Source organism: Rissa tridactyla, chromosome 3 (assembly GCF_028500815.1).
Source record: "Rissa tridactyla isolate bRisTri1 chromosome 3, bRisTri1.patW.cur.20221130, whole genome shotgun sequence".
Classification (NCBI taxonomy): Eukaryota; Metazoa; Chordata; class Aves; order Charadriiformes; family Laridae; genus Rissa; species Rissa tridactyla.
In genome coordinates this window covers 23,370,777-23,388,503 of record NC_071468.1, presented here as the reverse complement: position 1 = coordinate 23,388,503, position 17,727 = coordinate 23,370,777, and the positions used below count along the sequence as shown (strand labels likewise).

The window sequence follows — 17,727 nt, the reverse complement described above, 5'->3', positions numbered from 1 at the left end:
AAATGAATTATATCTCTGAAGCCAGGCTTCTAACTGCCTGGGAAATTGCATATATGGCTAATAGAGGGTTTAGATTGGTTTGGCTGGTGGTTTTGTTTTTAAATCACAGTTGCTACTATTCTCCATTATAGTGTTTGTCTTTGGACTTGGAAATCCCAAGCCATTGTACATGGGACTCTTACTGACCCTTTCTGATGATTTGACTACTTATCATCACTACAGCCCAGAAGCTAGTGCTAGAATATTTAAAAAAAAAAAAACCAACCCCAAAAAACAAACAAAAAAAAACCCAACCCCCCCAAAAAACCAACAGAAAAGCCAAAGCACACTCTCTTCAAAAAAGCCCCCAAATCTACTCAATGGAAGTAAAAGATGCCTCTCTCACTTTGCATATGTGATTGTATATAGTTCTGAAATATAATTATATCCCTCATACAACCCTAGTCATTCACATTTAATTCTACGGCTTCATTTGTTTTCTTTTTCTACAGTTTCTTCAGTGCTGTACAGTTTCTCTTCCTCTATAAATGCTGGCCATCCATATCTTTAGACAGTAATATATACACAAGCAAAAAGCATTTTGGGGTGGATGTGGGGGTATTATTAGGAGTTTTGTAGTTTCTTAGCGATCCCAGATCCCGTTAATGATGGGTCATTTTTAATCCAGAGAATGTTAAAAACTGCGTAGAGCCCAGCTGTGGTTTAGCATCACCAACTCAGGCACGCCGATACAGAGAGTATTCTACCGGGTAAAACTTCTGACAAGTAAACTTCTAGCCAGGGGGAATGAATTACTTTAAAAAAAAAAAAACCAAAACAAAACCAAACAAACAAAAAAACCCCCACAAACCGCAGACGAGAAACGAAAAAAGTGGGCAGTGAGTTAAAACATCACAATTCTACGTTACTGAATTCAACTGCAATTCTTTGGAGCTTTATCCCACATCCCCTCACCCTTCCCCCTGCCCCCCCCCCCCTTCCTTTCCCTCTGTATTTTTCTTCTTCTGTTTTTATGTTGAAATCACAGGAACTATGCAGCCTAGCAAGGCTGTAATCACTCAGCAGGAACCTGGCACAAGCACAATGCAACCACCAGCCAGGCAGCAGGAAAATGAAGGAAATCTCTCTCTCCCTCCCCCCTAGGTTTCTTAAAAGGGGCTCGGCGTGAATGAATCTTCCCGGTAGCCACCAACAATTTCTTATTCCTTCCGAGCAATCATCAATTTCAGCATCAAGTGGTTTAGTGGCTCTACAACTGGTAGTGGCAGCAGAGTAAGCCCAGCATGCAAACGTTTTGGCTAATTTAAAACCCTTGTGCTGCCGAATCAAACATGACAAGACAACAGTAAAAAGAGAGGCTATTATCCCAAATGAGAGTCGGCGGATGGCTGAAATTGGCTTGAGTGGCAGAGACAAAAGAGGTGGAAGGTGCAGGGACAACCAGGCATGATAATACCAGATCCAGCACACACTTTCTCCCCCACCCCCAGTGCATTCACACAGATCACTACCTGGAGGAAAAAAGGCAACGTTTCCGAGTTTCATGGCCAGGCAGAAAAAATACACTTAAGATTCAAAATAAATTAGTACCTGGTAAAGCATCTGCCCCACGGGTATGGAGAAACTCAACTTCCAAGAGACGCAGCTCTTTCAATAGAAACCCTAACACTCCAAAGACTAAAGCTGTCATTTCCTACCTGAATTCATGTCCTGCTGCCCAAAGTTCATTACCCCGAGTTGAGGATTGGAAGCACTGATTTAAGACAGCGTAACCTTAAAATGAGAATAATCTGTGGTGTGGCTGGTGGTGACTCGCTCCTACGCACACAGAGCTCACCAAGCACCCAGATCTCAAAGAGCTGCTGGGGAGGAAAAGTGGAGGGCAGAGGAATTAATTTTGCAAGGCATTTGGGAGACCAAAAGTAGACTGATGATGTTCAGAGCCATGAACCCTGGTGATGGCTTGCAGCTCACAGAATGACGACCTGTGGGATCACTGGAGAGCAAGCAAGTTGTCTTTTGCAAGATTAACAATTTAAAAGTGCTGAAATTAATTTTGTTTAATAGCTGTGGGTGCAGACTCCTTACAAAGTAGGTTGCAAGGTCAGCAAGCCTCCTAAAGCCTTTTAAAATGCAGCTTTTTATAGGGACAGTAGATTTAGGGTGGCTTAGGGCTTAAAGATCTAAAAAGCAAAAGAAGTGTAAGAGGTCATTTCCTACCACTTCCAAATCTTGTGTGAAGACACGTTCTCTGTTTCACTTCTCACTCTACAACATACGCTTACTGGTACCTTCAAAGCTACTTAAGGCAGTATGGGTTTCTTGGGGTAGGCAAGGTGAAAAAAGACATTAAAATCAAACACGAGAACCAGATTAACCAGTGCACAGCAGGCTCGTCAGAGTCACACTGGAACGTGCCTACCTGGGTTGCAAAGAGGTGATGGGAGGAAAGAAAATAAATAAATAAATAGGAGAAGGGAGGGGAAAGACAAGGGCAAGGAGAGCGCTCACACCCTTGTCATCATTCAGAAGTAGTTCACCTGTGATTCACATCTGCCTCCTTATATGAGACCATTACGCTCTAAATTATTGTACTACACAGTGTTTCAAGGAGCAGCTGGGCTCAACACTGAAACCCAAATCAACATTTTAAGAGACACTTGCTCAGCTTCACACCCTAGTATGTGTGAGCTATCACTCACAACATATCAAAATAGGGTGCTTAAGTGCTCTCTTATATTACGTTTTTGTCCTACGTTTTTAGGAACAGCATCCAACTAATTGCAGAGGTAAAGCTCACTCCGAGCATCAATTTGGGAAATAGAAACAAAGCACTTGTTTTGCACCACTGTGCAGGATGGTCTGAATCTGCTGAATTAATCAATGTTGCCTTGAAAAGTATTTGCATTCTGTGCAGTTGGGCCTGCATGAAAGGCGGACTCATGAATTCAAAGAACCCAAATCCAACTCCAAAAAACTATGCATCCCCAATACCAAAACCATTCCGTATTTATACATCTCCACCTGGTCTTGCGAACGCGTCTTCCCAAGGAACCTAGGAACCCAGGTGAGGATAGGATCATGATGGATATAGCACATGAATTTGTTTCATCCTGCCCCCTTCTTTTAAATTCCGCCCTCCCCCCCCAAAAAAAAAAAAAGTGAAGTAAACACAGGGTTTACTTTCAGAGAAAAAACACAGATTGTAACGTGCCAAGCAGTGGACGTGCAAGCTGTCGACACACAGCCTACCCTGGGACGGGGAAATGTTACTGAACAGAGAAACCCACGCCGCTCGGCCATACAGGCGAGCAGAAACGCCTCAGCCTCTGCCGGCAGCCCACAGGAGAGAAGCGTGTTGTCCTGCGTCACAAAACTTAGTTGCTATGATCCTGCAGACGGAGGGGGCCATTTCCCTGGCAATGAGGTAACTGACGGTCATTAGTGAGGACAGAATTAATTCCACTGTGAGCCTGTCGCTGACAGTGGCCGAAGCAAACACACCAGCCATTTTTCTCTGCCCCTTCCACAGGGAGTTAGAACAAAGAAAGGAGCCCCTGGGAAATACTTAAGATGCCACTAGAAAATCATTTTAGATGCATGTTAATACTGCCACCGAATACCGTGTGCTTTCAGGCTGACATATGCTGCTGTATGTGGCGGGTTTTTTCCCCTGTTTTGGTCTCAAAGTTGAATTCGTATCTTCACGCAGCACTTCAAGTAAAGCCCAGTTCACAGTTCAGCAAGGCACTGCTTAAAAGGCAAGCCTGATGCAGGTCCTTAGGGCATCTCATCCATCCTGCACTCGGATGGCATTCTCCACCAAGGGACCCCATTAGGAAGGAAGGGCAAACTGAAATCCTAACCCAAAGCAGCACCAGCATACTGGTGTAGCAGCGATGGATGAGACTCCATTTGTCTTCAAAACATGGGAAGCCAATATATCTGCTTCATCGCAAACTCAACTTTACTTTCCAACCTTGTAGTGTACTTAAAGCTAAAATGTAGATCAGCTTTCTATCCGGGGATAAAGCAGCAGAGAACTGTCACCCAACACTCCAATTAAACAGGTTGGAAGTGACGTGCTTCCAATGCGACTCCATACATCAAAACACCCTGAGATACACTGTCTGTGTTTAAAATCAATCGCCCAGGAAGGCACAGCCACAAGCTAGAAAAGGTTTCCTTTCCCCTCCATGCAGTGGAATAACTCAGAAGCATCTTACGTGAGTACAAAGCTTGCTGGAAAATGCAGTTGCTGTAGGAACGCTATCAGTACCAGAGATATCACAGATCCTACTCTCCCTACAGAAGGTTAGGCCCTTCCAAGCAGGAAGAAACAATATGTTTGTTCTGTGGCCAAAATAATGATAGGCTTACCTATATTGCCTTATATTTCTCCTTTCATAAAAGAGCTTTGTATCAGTGTTGAATGAGCTGAGCTGTGAGACTAATAACTTATCTGGAACTCTCCAAGCTAAACTTAGGTCTGGCCGAAGCACAGCGATACAGCTTCAGTCACTTCAGGAAAGGTGATTCTGTCTATACCAGGTCTGAACATGGCCAAGTGAGCTTCCTTCAACATTGCCTGTTAAAATATTTAAGCTTAAGTAGGTGTAATTCCCTCATAGATAATATATAAGTATACATCTTCGGACTTCTCTTTGTATGTTCATATAGCAAGTCTGTAACGTTACAGCACAAACTCACATTCTTCATCCATGGGGACAGTTTTAAGGAGAACATAGAGATCCAAATACTCTAACGTGAAACATGCTTCGTTGAAAAGTATTACATTTTTGAAAGCTGGTCACCTGCTTAGAGGAGCCTCTAGCCAGGGCTCTTATTTACAGTTCAGAGGTATCTGTTGTTCCAGGTGAGATCCACCTGCGCCAGGAGCTATACCAGTGCAAAGAGAGAATACCACCACGACCAATACATACTGCAATTTAAAGAGACCAGTCAGAGAACTGCTGGGAATTGAATGTGTTTTTCTTGTGCTCCAGCCAGGAGCCTAAACCTAAAGGTTACCCTGTCCTAGCATAGCACCATATCACCTCTAGCGCCAATTAGGCTGACCAGAACTGTATATATCTACCTGCCTATTCAATTCATATCAGGAAGAAAGGAGAAAGTAAAAAGGAAGAAAAAAAGGAGGGGGGAAAAAAGGCAAGGTCAGGCACTTATACATAAGCAACATGCCTTGTATGAGTTCTTTCTCTGAAACACTGAAAAAAGTCCAATTCTGCCAGTGATTTTTGATGTATGTGTAGGTAGCAGGTACTAACTTTACCAAAATCATTGCCATACCCAGGATTACTAAATTCTGTGAGAAATGTCAAGCCTCGGTCACGAAACCTAAAGTTATGTTGTTGACTTCGCCATCTTCACTCCTAACAACCATGAAGCCAAGTAACACCATATCATATAATGGTTCTCCCAAAGCCATGATAAGACTCAAATGAATCTGATGCTTGTTGCAATGGAAGAAAACTGGGAAGCTTACTATTTTAATTGGAAAAAAAAATAAATTCTTTGTCGCAGTCACCTTTGAACTTCTGTCTGTATCACTGGGACAAACGCATTCATTATCAGGAATAGAAGCACTAGGAGGGCTTTTATAATGCGGTATAACAAAAGCGTGGGTGTGGGGGGGAAGGTGTTACAACATGTCCTGTACCTATTCTGGTAAAAAAGTTTTTTTTTTAGATAAAGACACCTTCTGCCAGAAAGAATGTCCCCTATTTTCAACCGGATTTTAGGTCTAGTCCATGCAGAGGATTTCCAGATCATCTGTTTAGTAGCACCAAAACACGTTAGGAATACTGAGTGAACTAATCAAAGCACCTTGGTTCAGCAAAAAAGAAAAAAAAAATTTAAAAAAATCAAGAAAACCTGAAGCCCAACATAAAAACAGGGCAGTAAACACTGAAATAATTTTTTTTGTCTCTTTTCACTCAGGCACGTGGAGCAGTCATTAGGGAACAGTCCAAAGGCGCTGAGGAAACTCATTACCAATAAGGCAAAACATGGTCAAGGGGCTGTTTGGGTTTTGTTTTGGTTTTTTTTTTTCTGTCTTTCCCTTTCATACAGGGACGAAGCATGAAGAGACTTTTGGGACCTGACCGTGTTACAGAGCGGGAACGACGTGCCTCCAGCCCTGCTCCGCAAACCATTCCATCAGCAAAAGTCTCCGGCAGGTCGGAGACGGACTAACTTTTCCAAGGTATTAAATTAAAAGATGTTGAATTAAGTTAAACGCCCCACATTGAATTGACATTTCCCTTTTTTAATGCAAGCTAAGATTGATGAAAAATACCACTTATCTACATTAAGGGTCAAAATATCCAGCAAAAGAAGCCTCTGGTTCAGCGCGTCAGAGCAAAGTCAGTCTTACATAATCCGGGGACCAGAACGCGGATCACATTCTGATGATCCAATTAATGGTGGGATACTTTGCAATCAGCCAGGAAGCAAGGCCCCTAACAGATTGTGGGGCTGTAACATCAATTTCTTAAGTGCATTTAAAGGATTACAAATGTTAGTCCTGGCTTGAGATTGAAACACCTATTGAGGTGCTCTGAACCACATTACAGTAATTGGGTACCTGAATTAATGCCATTTCTTCTGATGGGCAAGTTGAATACATTGGAATTACGAATTTCTTTTGCTGTGTTTCACTTTCAGCCTTTTTTTTTCTCCCTCTTCTGAACACAAATCTGAGACAGAATATCTCTTTTTATCTAGATAGCTTTAATTACAGCCCCGAGGCACCCAAGTACTGTCCTAATTTTACCTTCTGCATTGTTTGGGTGAGTTTCCTGGTTTTGGGTTTTTTTTGGGGTGTTTTTTTTTTTTTTTTTGCTTGTTATTTTACCATCCAGTGACATTAAGATAGGAATAAAATTATTTTTTTCTTGAAGCTTTGCAGAGAGGGGGGAGAAGGCTGCTGAGAGATGGAGGAAGAAGAGTCTGTCTTTCCTTCCCATATCCCTCTTCCACTATGTAAACCTTTTTATGCATGCACCAGATAGCATTTGCAGTGTTTTACACCTCTAGAGAGCTAGAACTAGGGCTGCCTCAATTAGTCTTCTATTCCTTCTGAGGTCAGTTCAAGTAAAGGTCTCAATCATATCACATTGGCAGGAATGCTAACTACCTGGGTATTTTGGACCATACCGGGTTCAGCTACAGAGCTTTAAAAACATGTCGCTGGTTTCAAGAGTATTCAGTGAATACACAGCATAAAGTCGTACGTATGTGCCAGAGACTAAATTTACTCACCTGGCGTATGAAATGTTTAAAAATCTAAAATAGGTTATGGCATAGGTTTGTTTGCAGGGCTTTTCAGCCAGCCAGTGTCTCTGTTAGACTGCAGTTCCCAGCATAAAGGACACGTGCATTTCCCTCTTGTATCATATGAGTTTTGATAATTAGAGTTATGACAGGGAATTCCATCCATTTTTGTCCTCAGCATATGTGGCACTGACATTTCAGCGACCTCGGCAGTGATTTCTCACTTGCAGATAACTGAAATGTACACAACCATGATATAATGCTCATGCTGTGAAAAAAGAGGTGGGAAACAGAGTCTGGTATTCCAAATATTCCAGTACATTTCTTTTATCTGGTTACAACACATCAAGCTTAGATATAATTTTAATTACTCCGTTTTTTGAGGTCTATTAGTAATTGAAGTTATAAATATGCACGCAAGTATATGCACACGCATTTTATATTTCATATACTATATATCCTTTCTGAGGTATTCCAACGTTTTGTCCTATATTCAGGATTCTGTAGGAAACTGTGAAGTTGCAGTGATTCTGCTTTAATTTTGGTTTTGCTTAAGATAACTGTAAACAGCAGAGATACAGGGGCTATTTATCTTCATTGCTGGTTAAGAGGAAATCGTAGCGTATACCTTAGGGGAGCTAAGGAAGCACAATGATTTAACTGGCATATGAAGGAAAGAGACAGCTTCTAATTCAGTAATAGAACTTTCTGACGCTCAGGAAAAAGCAGATTGCATGGTCAGATAGTCTTTTACAGTTAACTGTTTTCTTTTATTTTTTTTTATGTATTTCTTACCACATCAGAAACATTAGATTTAGGAGGGGTCACTGGGGGCCACTCAGCTGTGCTCCTTGTTTCTCTTGAACGGTTTTCAGTGTTCCTTAATTCTCCACCTTCACTAATGCAGGCTATTCCTAGAGTTTAGAAATAACCCTCCTGAAACACAATAAAATCTACAAACTATCTCCTCATAAGAGGTGATTAATCAGAGACTAGACATAGCTTCAACGTAAGGGCCATTTGATGAAGCAGGGCATAAGGATTTTCAAAAAGTGTCTTGCAAATCTGAGTTCAAATTTCAGAGCAGCTTTTGACTCATTAGATCACGCTTGCTGAAATGATTTACATACAGATAATGGAAATGCAAACCCCAAGGACTAGTTAGCTGTTTAGCAGTGTATACATTTTATATAACCATTTCCATACATCTAGTTTTAAATTCATTAACAAAAATTAATTGCTACCCAGTGGTCTACAGTGCACAGCACGCAGCTTCAATACTCTCTAAATTACCGCTTTCTATCACTCCTCCGGCGATCCCGCAGACAAGTCAAACTTTGCTGCCTTGAAAGTGTTGACTACCAATTTGTAGCAGAGCGCATGTTTATTATAGTCAGTGTGAATCAACAACTGAACTTCAGGAAATATTTATCCTTTTTTTTTTTTTAACATCTCAGGAATACTTTGGAATAACAGGCGGCTTACTCCCTCTCCCCCTTTGGCAAAGACAGCGTGATGCCCTTAGGACTCCGCCACGGAGACACCAGCAATAACAGCTCCAACATGCTCAGAAAGCACTGACCTCACTAACTTTCATTTTGGACCCTATCCAAAGTTTACTGAAGTTATAAGGGGCCTCTGTGTTAGCTTCAGTATTCTGCAGTTCAGACCTTCCAGTTCTATTCCCCTTTTTTCCCCCCAAACCACTAATTGAGCTTTGCTGTGCGAGCGTTAACTATGTTGTTATTGTTGTGGCACACTGAACGTGAAGTGCCTAGTGATCACGCTGTCCAAATGCCTGCCTGCTTTTTTTATGGCGTGGTTAAGGAGAAAATAAAGTTATTTTTTATAAGCAATTAACAGAAATCAATCTTGGATTTTTACAGAGGAGGAATGATTTGGGACCTGAGGGGGGGCTAAGGTTCCCTTTTTAATAACAACATTTAATGGATAAAAAAATAAAAAAGTCTTTCCACACTCTTTCCATCATATTTCCCAAATATTTACAGTGTACACCTTGGGTTTGAAATAAGCCAGGGAGAACTAATGCATTGTTTACACTTGGAATCCGAGGTGGCCCAGTCCCAGCAGGGCAGTACAATGCGCTGTATCTTTCCCTTCTCAGTACTTATCTTAATCTTAATAACTAGCCAGACAACTGACTCCAGAGTCCTGGGCTTATCGACTGGAATTCGTCACATGCACACAAGAGAAGACAAGAAATGCATTATATAACAATGCCATACAAATCATTATCTTTTAATATTTAAAAGTACGTATTCAAAGTCTGATATGAAACCATTTTGGTTGAACTCAATTCCACTGGTTGTTATTAAATTTGATAGCAAATGAACAAAAATACACTTGTAACGTATTTATCTGCAAAAGAGTTTATTTGCAACAGATCAAAAGGCTGCTTCTTACTGCATTTTAGTTACTGCTATCAAATGCAATCTGCTTTTTAAACATGCTTTGATACGGGAAGACTATTTTCAAAACAGGTTAATAGGAAATATATATAATTTTTTTTTTTTTTGAGTTTCTTAAGTACCAGGAAATACTCAAGAGCGTGAAAAGAAAGTCTATTGCGCCCTCACTGTAGGTCTGGAGCATGATTTCTTTGAAACAAGTTTATATAAGCAACAGGAAAGCCATTTCAACTACATCCACCAGGCACTTAAACCAGGCTTTCCAAATTGTCATATAGACCTGAACTGTGGTTCTGGCGTCTCACACTAAATGGCATTTTTCACCAGCAAGAGACACGTGTGAACCACAGCATGGAGGGTACTCCGTGCTGCAGGGCTGGTCTCCTGTGAGGGGGATCGTGTCTTTCTCTGCACCTCCACGGTAAGGATTGCTCGAGTATATAGGCACCATGGCGAAGGCGGGGAGCAAGAGGCACCCGGAGAACGATTAGGAGCCCACTCCTGCAGAAAGAGGGGAGGGACAATGATTTTGAGCACAGACCCTGTCAGCAGTCCCTCTCCCTTTGCCTGCCAAAGGGTAAGGGAGCAAACGGGTACCTCACACACTGACACTGTTAACATGCACTTCAAGTGGGCTTACATGAAATTAGTATGGGGTAACAAAGATGCTGTAAATTCACTCCTCTGCTTACTTCTCTCTAACCCCGCCTATGAAGCGTTACTCATGCTAAGTGTTAACACTCGCAGCAATGGGATTTGTCCGGCGTAAGACGCTGGAGTCACGCTTAAAAAGACCATCACCACTAGTGCCAGCTTTTCCCAAATTTCTCTTTCACATCAAAAACTTTTGAAGTATACCCTAGGCCAATCCTTCTGTTAAACCACAAACCACAGTAAATCAATTAGTTAATCAATCCCATCAGGCAATCAATTAACATGAACTAAGAAATCCCTGAGCAGACATATTCTCGTGTGAACAAAGGTCACCCACCGGGGCCTTTCTATGTCTGTTCATATTAGTTTAAGCCCAGGTTTAGAAGGAGAAATTTTCCTGTGATAACAGTTCTCCGTATTGATGTGTCAGCACAGACACCTAGTCTCCGTGTATGTCTGGCAGAGATCGTCTGTATTTTTACTCATGTAATAACTAGAGGCCACTTTCAGAAGAGGGAATCTGAGCTTCGTGCTCCGATGTGGCGAGAGAGGAGAGACCTCTTTCAGTGCCAACGAACGGACTTTGCGCCAGGGTTTGTAACGGTACCCGAACAAAAGAGGTAACCGGGCTCTTTCAAGCATGCACCTTGAAAATTGCAAGTGCAAACAAATTCATGATCACCCCCAAATTTTTGACCCATGTTGCAAAATCAATTTTTGAGTCCATTTGCTAAGGTCAGGTTCAGTCTCACTAAGAGCTGTTTTGAACAAGTTTTGAACTTCCAAAGAAACACCTGCTCTGTAACACCTGCAACTCCACTTTCTAATCAGAACTATTACATTCATGAATAATATTTTATAGTTATGTGGTAGTTACCTCTCGGGGATAATCCACAATTCAGTGATAAATCCATTCAGTCACATGTGTAACATCCCTGCAGCCTAAGTAGATGAGGTTACCCCGTACATCAACTGAGGAAACCGAATCTTTGGGCTGGGAGGAAGAAAAATCGCTGGTGCGCGCAAGGTCCACATAAAGTTCATAGTAAAGCTGAAGTTTCAGCAGAACCAAACATAGTGGGTAACCTGAATTCTGCGAAAGTGAAATCTTGAGTCAGGCCCGCAGACTTCTGCGTGGTTGCCATCACTACTTTTTATTTGGATATGGTTGTGCTATGGGGTTGCTCATCAGGTAGGTGTAACACTTGTAGATAATTAAGCTGCGTAGCACCCAGTTTTATTTATCTCCAAAATCTGCCGCAGGTTCAGTCTCTGCATCACTCCTACTAAACAAATTGTACATTTAGCAGCAAAAAGGGTATCAAATAAAGGCTGGCATGGCCCTTCTAATCCTAGCCAAAGTCAGGGAGAGAAAGATGCCTGGAACGGTTGAGAATTGGCCTAACTTGGGAAAGGGGGGGGAAAAAAATGCAAAGGTATGAAAATGTATTCAACAATGCTCTCGGTGCTCAGATCCAGCGGTGACAGGGCCATAAGCAGATGCATTAGGCTGGAAATATATCAAGGTTAGATTAAGCTGCAGAGTTTCCATTTTATTAATGGTCTTCAATCTGACTCCTTAATAAAATGGAAACCATTTGTAAAATTTTGATCAGAATCCACACTTAGCTTTCAAATGCTTGCAACCTTTGGGTATATTCAGGAACAGATTTGAGAGAGCCCATGCCTAAAAATGAAGGAGAGAAGGGAATGAGAAGGAGAAAATGACTTGAGGTGAATCAGACCTTGAAGTGAATTATTATGTAAACTGTGAGTTAGGTTAAATGAAGAAACCATTGGGACAGCATGGTTTTTTTGCATAGATCGCAGAGATATTAATGCTGGACCACTGCAGCATCTGCCACAGTGGTGTAACTGGAAGAGTAAATATCTAAGACGTCTATATTTAAATATTAGCCTCAATGGCGTATCGGAGCCACTAGAGTGTTGCTTGGAACTGGAAAGGCCAACGGGCTGAAGAAGGGGAGGGAGCTGCAATTAATGCAATGCTGTATCACTATCAATGCATTCAAGTTTCCTCTCACCTGACGGCAGGGAACAGGAGAAAGAAAGGTTTTTACCTAAGAGCTACTGGAGAAGGAAGTGTTGTCGGATAAAATAAAGGTGACAGAAAAAGAAAGTTCCTAGAAAAATCACTCCTCGGCTGCATCTCTCCACCAGAAGGTAGCCTGCATAGAAAGAAGTGAAAGTTCAGACTTCTAACTTTAGAAGAAGCTGAAACTCATATTTAGAGCTATGCACCAATTTCATTTAACAGCAAGCCTGCCAGAAGGGGAAAGAAAAATAAAAATCTCACAAGTGCACATGCTGTGCTGCTGCACTTCTGGTATCGGAAACTCGAAGAAGAAATCTTAAAGGGAGCCTTAGTCACATATGGCAGTCTGTGGATGAATTAATACGTTATATACACAGATTCCCAAAATGGCTTCAATGAGGCTTTTTCTCTTGTAAGTGGTTGGAACAAAAGCAAACGGAACGTACTGAAAACACAGCACTCAAGTCCTCCTTTTAGCCTTCAGAGAGGGAGGATCGCATCACACAAGATCTCCAAGCAGGATCAGGATGTTCAAAAAAAACCAAACAAGGAGAAGGGTAGAACATCATCCACAGCGACTTGCAACCTTCAGTAAGGAGAACAGTTGCGTTATCCAAGGCCATGGCCTTTGTTAGCAAGCAGAGGCTTCTCCTAACACTTGAACCTGATGACGTCTATACTAATAAAGCTTACATCCATAATGAAGCATGAGCACTTCCTCTGGGAAAGGCCTGGAGCTATCAGGAAGGACAACATGGTACTGTGACAAATTAAGAGTCTGTTTCTCTCCCTTTGACTTTGATATCTACTTGGATGACATTTGCAGCACTGATGGGGACAACGCTACGGAAAGAAGAACCTTGATTAGCCTAGCCAGTAGAAAGTCACCTATTATCCTAGGAGACAAATCTGGAAATTTTTAATAAGACTAGACACTGTCGCTTCACCTCGCCCCTTAGACTCATGGTGACCCCAATAGAAAATACAGAATATATTTATTCGGACTAACAGAACTATTTCTATAGGTGACACCTCCATCTGTTCTTCATAAGGCATTTCTCTGTGTGCTCACAGACTACCTGGTAAATACAACCGAAATGCCAGGTAAGCACAAGTGACTTCTCTATACTGCGTGCCAAATATTTGTTGTTTTGACCTAGGACAAAACAGCTGGGTTAAGACAAAAACCTACATATAGTTACAGAAACACTACTGTTCTATAATCTGTACTCCTACAAAACTGTTTCCTCATAGTCTACATAAAATGTCCACTTCGCACACATTTGGGCCTTCCTGTTACCATGTATCTTTCAGCATTTTGGCAGCATGAGAACCTAGACAGACAGAGTGTTTTAGGCTGAGACCTTCTCGAAATCAGATGCACACTAAAAATCAAAGTGTATGAAGGTACCAAGCTCCCATAGGCCTCTATGCAAATCTTTCAACCAGTACTTCTTGAAGTTATGTTGAGTAGTAAGATGGTACATCAAAGCTGATGAATTCAAGTGACGTTCACTAATACCAAACAAGAGGAAAGAAAACCACAGCAACAACCATCTCAGAAAAAGAGTACCCATCTCTGAACTAAACTAGCCAAGCGATTCAATATCTTGAAGCTTTTTTGGGGGACGCCTGCTAGACTTAAAGTGAACGCTTTGTACTGTCCATCTCATACTGAAAGGGAAGGTATTCAGCAAGGTGCTAATACAATGCAACACACAAACTAGCAGTTTATTTAAAACAAAACTTGATCCTTATTGGGAGCTGAGATATTTGAAGCACACACAAGTAAAACTAATTTAACCTTTGAAAAGTTATCTCCGGAGGGAAGAATAGAAATCCCTTTATAAGATTTTTAAGCACTGCAATTATTGACGAGGACTATATTACTTCAGTTTTCTCTGATCAGAAAAAAAAGCAAAGCCACAGGAGACATCAGCAGCTGTCAGGCTGTTTTCCAACTGCAATGAGGTAGTTTACAGTGGGCTTGTGCCAGTCTCTTAAGACCCAGTTAAGAAGCCTTTTTAAAATGCCTTAAAAAGCCAACTCATACATTAATCAAGTTGAGCCCTCATCCATACTTACTGCAATACATCAATTACCGTGACTTTTTTTTTTTATTTTAATAAATTCCAGTTGACAGCAGACACCTTATTAAGGCTCACTAAAATGATACAATAAGTAAAAGGCTATTAATATTGCTTTTTTTCCCTGCTGCTATTGTCTTGCCGCACTGGTCTGCAAACAAATTCAGGCTGCATTACAATTAATGCCAATGGAACTCCTTCTAACGACTTCCAGCTTGCTAATTTTTTACGCTAATAATAAAAAAAAGGCATTGCTATGCAAGAACGGCCCCCTTTTATCATGCTCGCATGGCACACTAGAGAGCTCCTGCCATTGTTCACATGAAAGACAATTAAACCCAGGAACATCAAACCCAAAAATGACAATCTGCTAACCAGCACTGGGTATTGCTGAATTCTTTTCTCTATTTTCTGAGCTGATAGAAAACAATTCTCCAAAGACATTTCCCTCCCCCATGCCCACCCTTTGGAAAAAAAAAAAGTTTGAAAAATACCCTCACTGATTTATGCATCTCTGCTCAGAATTTATTAACTGTCTGGGGACAATTTCACTCTTGCACGTCTATTGCCTCCAGGTTCGAATTCTGGACACATTTCAAGAAATGCAACAATAATATTGTTTCGTATTTAAAAATAAACACTTTTTTTTTCTCTCTCCTCTGGTTCATGTTTTCTGAAACACAATACAAAATGCCAATGGCAGGAAGATAAAGCTGGTGTGGTAACAAGTTTATTTCTCCCAGTCTTCTAGGGAAAAAGACAGAGTGAAAGAGATCACAAGGTTTGTTGAAAATTAAGTACATTCACGATGTTAATTTAGAGTAAAAGTAACTTATATTAAAGGTGTATTCATCTATGCCCTCTGTCACAAAGCTTAAGACCCAGTTTTATAGCAATATTTCCCTATTTGCATCTGGAAGATTATTTTTTGTAAAAAAAAAAATTATTATTTTTTTTAAATGAACTGTGTTTTCAAACCACATGCATCTATATAATGCATCTATAATATTACAGACATGGACAATTTATACTTCTGTAAATGACTTTTGGCCAAGAGTTTGAAGGCACTTCAGAGTTCATTCATTCTTTCTCACAAAATCTTTGAGAAGTAGGGGGGTTTATGTCTATTTTACAGGTATATAAACTAGGTGACAGAAAGGTTAAGTGATCTAAGACCACGATGCATTAGTGGCAGTAGTACAAGTACAGCCCCAAAAATCCAACTGTCACCATGAAGATGACTCAGAAACTTTGACAAGTCTGGAGCTCAACATAAGGCTGAAGCATATATTTAAGATACATCCTTGTCCAGGATCCTACTTGGCTACCTTCAAGGACGCTCATAAATCCTGCTTGGCTTTCACTCAACTCCAGCTGTCCTGATCAGAGGTACTTCCTTAACCTGAGCCTATATATGTCCCAGCAACTTGGGCCCTGGTCCAGTCATTTTATCCTACACCACGGTACATACGTATTTAATGCAAGAAATTTGAACCACAGTAAATAACTGTTTTATATCCTGAAATATTCACATTACTGGAAAGACAGCAAGCGTACGTATGTGCATGTTACATACATGATGTTAAGAACTAATTCGTAACTTTCTGATTGCTACAGATCTGACACAAGTAATGAGAGGCAAAGCTTTGGCTGGAGGATACAAGTCTTATGAAAAAAGTCCAAATTACATTTAGTACCAAATCATAGAATTATGTATAAACACCAGACCTTATAAACATGCACGAGTAGAAGGAATTTATGTTTTTAAGGAGAAGCTGGGAAATTCCCATGTCCCTTTTGCCATACAAAGTATTTCCTGTCCCTTTGGCTGAAGGACATCAGGCCTTAAACCTGTCACTTGAGCAGGTCTGCTCACTTCCAGGCCTCTGCTTCAGACCAAAGAAGTTGTGGTAAATTCTGCATTTGGGAGAAAAGAACATTTTTGTGTTGTTGTTTAATAGCCACTGAGAGCTGTGCAGTGTTAAGAACATACCCCAGGAAAGATAGATTAGTAGGAAGTGGCCAAAAGAGGCCATAAAATGTGCATTATAAATGCAATTCATCACATAACTGTGCAATTTGTCAAATGGATATTGTACCTTGCATAGTGTCTTTTGGGACAGAAGCAAAAGAAAAAGGCCTGGGAGATAACGGTTCTATTCCTGGCTCTGCTACTGGTTCTCTTTTTGACCTTGGAGAAGGCTTTTTAGACAAAATATGTAGACCGTTTTCTACTTCTGTCATTGCATGTCCAATTTCATATTGATTAGGCTCATAGTTGCACATCTAAAATCTCAGTGTCCTGAAACAAGAGAACTAGGAGACACTTGACACAGAAATCTGATTTTTCAAGTGTCTTTTAGCCCAGGAGCTGAACCTATATGTCTTTATGCATAAAACAGGGAAGATAACACTAACATCTTAAAAAGATTTCACAAGAATTAATCTGATATTCACACGTATATGATGCAGTAGGTATGGAAGTATTTCATAGTTTGACGAAAAAGATCCTAAAATAATTGCTTCTGAATAGCACAAAGTGGGACCTCGTATAGGTGGTGCAACACTATGAAGTCATTGAAATCAGTAACTGCAAGACATAACCCAGTCTGCTAAAACATAGCTATGCAATCCAAAGCAGCTGTCCAGAACTGCTCTCTATCAGTCAATGGGCTGCATATGAAACACCTCCTTAGTCATTAACCAGCAGGCTGGACTACGTGAACATCGAGCGCGAGCGATCCTTGGCCTATTACTCCTGGAAACGGAAACTTTTTGTTGTGGCAACACAACGAATAAAGGCTGCAGGTGCTTCCCAAACTGGATGCACCTCAGTGGCTGCAGGAACAAGGACAGAGAAACCTGCTGGAAGCAGCTCTGCTGGATTAAGGTGATGTTGCCCTCCGCTGTTGACCAGCGGTCTCTCAGTGCAGCCTCACCAGCTGCTCCAAGAGCACTCCAGTCCACTCAAGTATAACCTTCAGCAGCTTCTCTCACTGCGCCCACTCTCAGGGTAGGAAAGCTCACATTATCTTTCCATGAAGACACCAGCCTCTTTGATTGGTCCACAATTGCTTGTTTGGTTATGCTCCGTCCAAACACATACGATTTTGGCCCCAATAAACACAGTTATTATCATCCAACTTGTGTTACTTTTCTGAGGTACCAGCTGGGATGTCCCTTCAACTCAGCATTTGTGATAAGG

General features: G+C 41.1%; 1 protein-coding gene across 28 annotated transcripts in view; it reads right to left on the bottom strand.

Moving 5' to 3' along the window:
* ESRRG (estrogen related receptor gamma) overlaps window positions 1-17,727 on the bottom strand; it is a 407,888-nt gene that overhangs the window by 239,478 nt on the left and 150,683 nt on the right. The gene's annotated exons all lie outside the window — the stretch shown is intronic.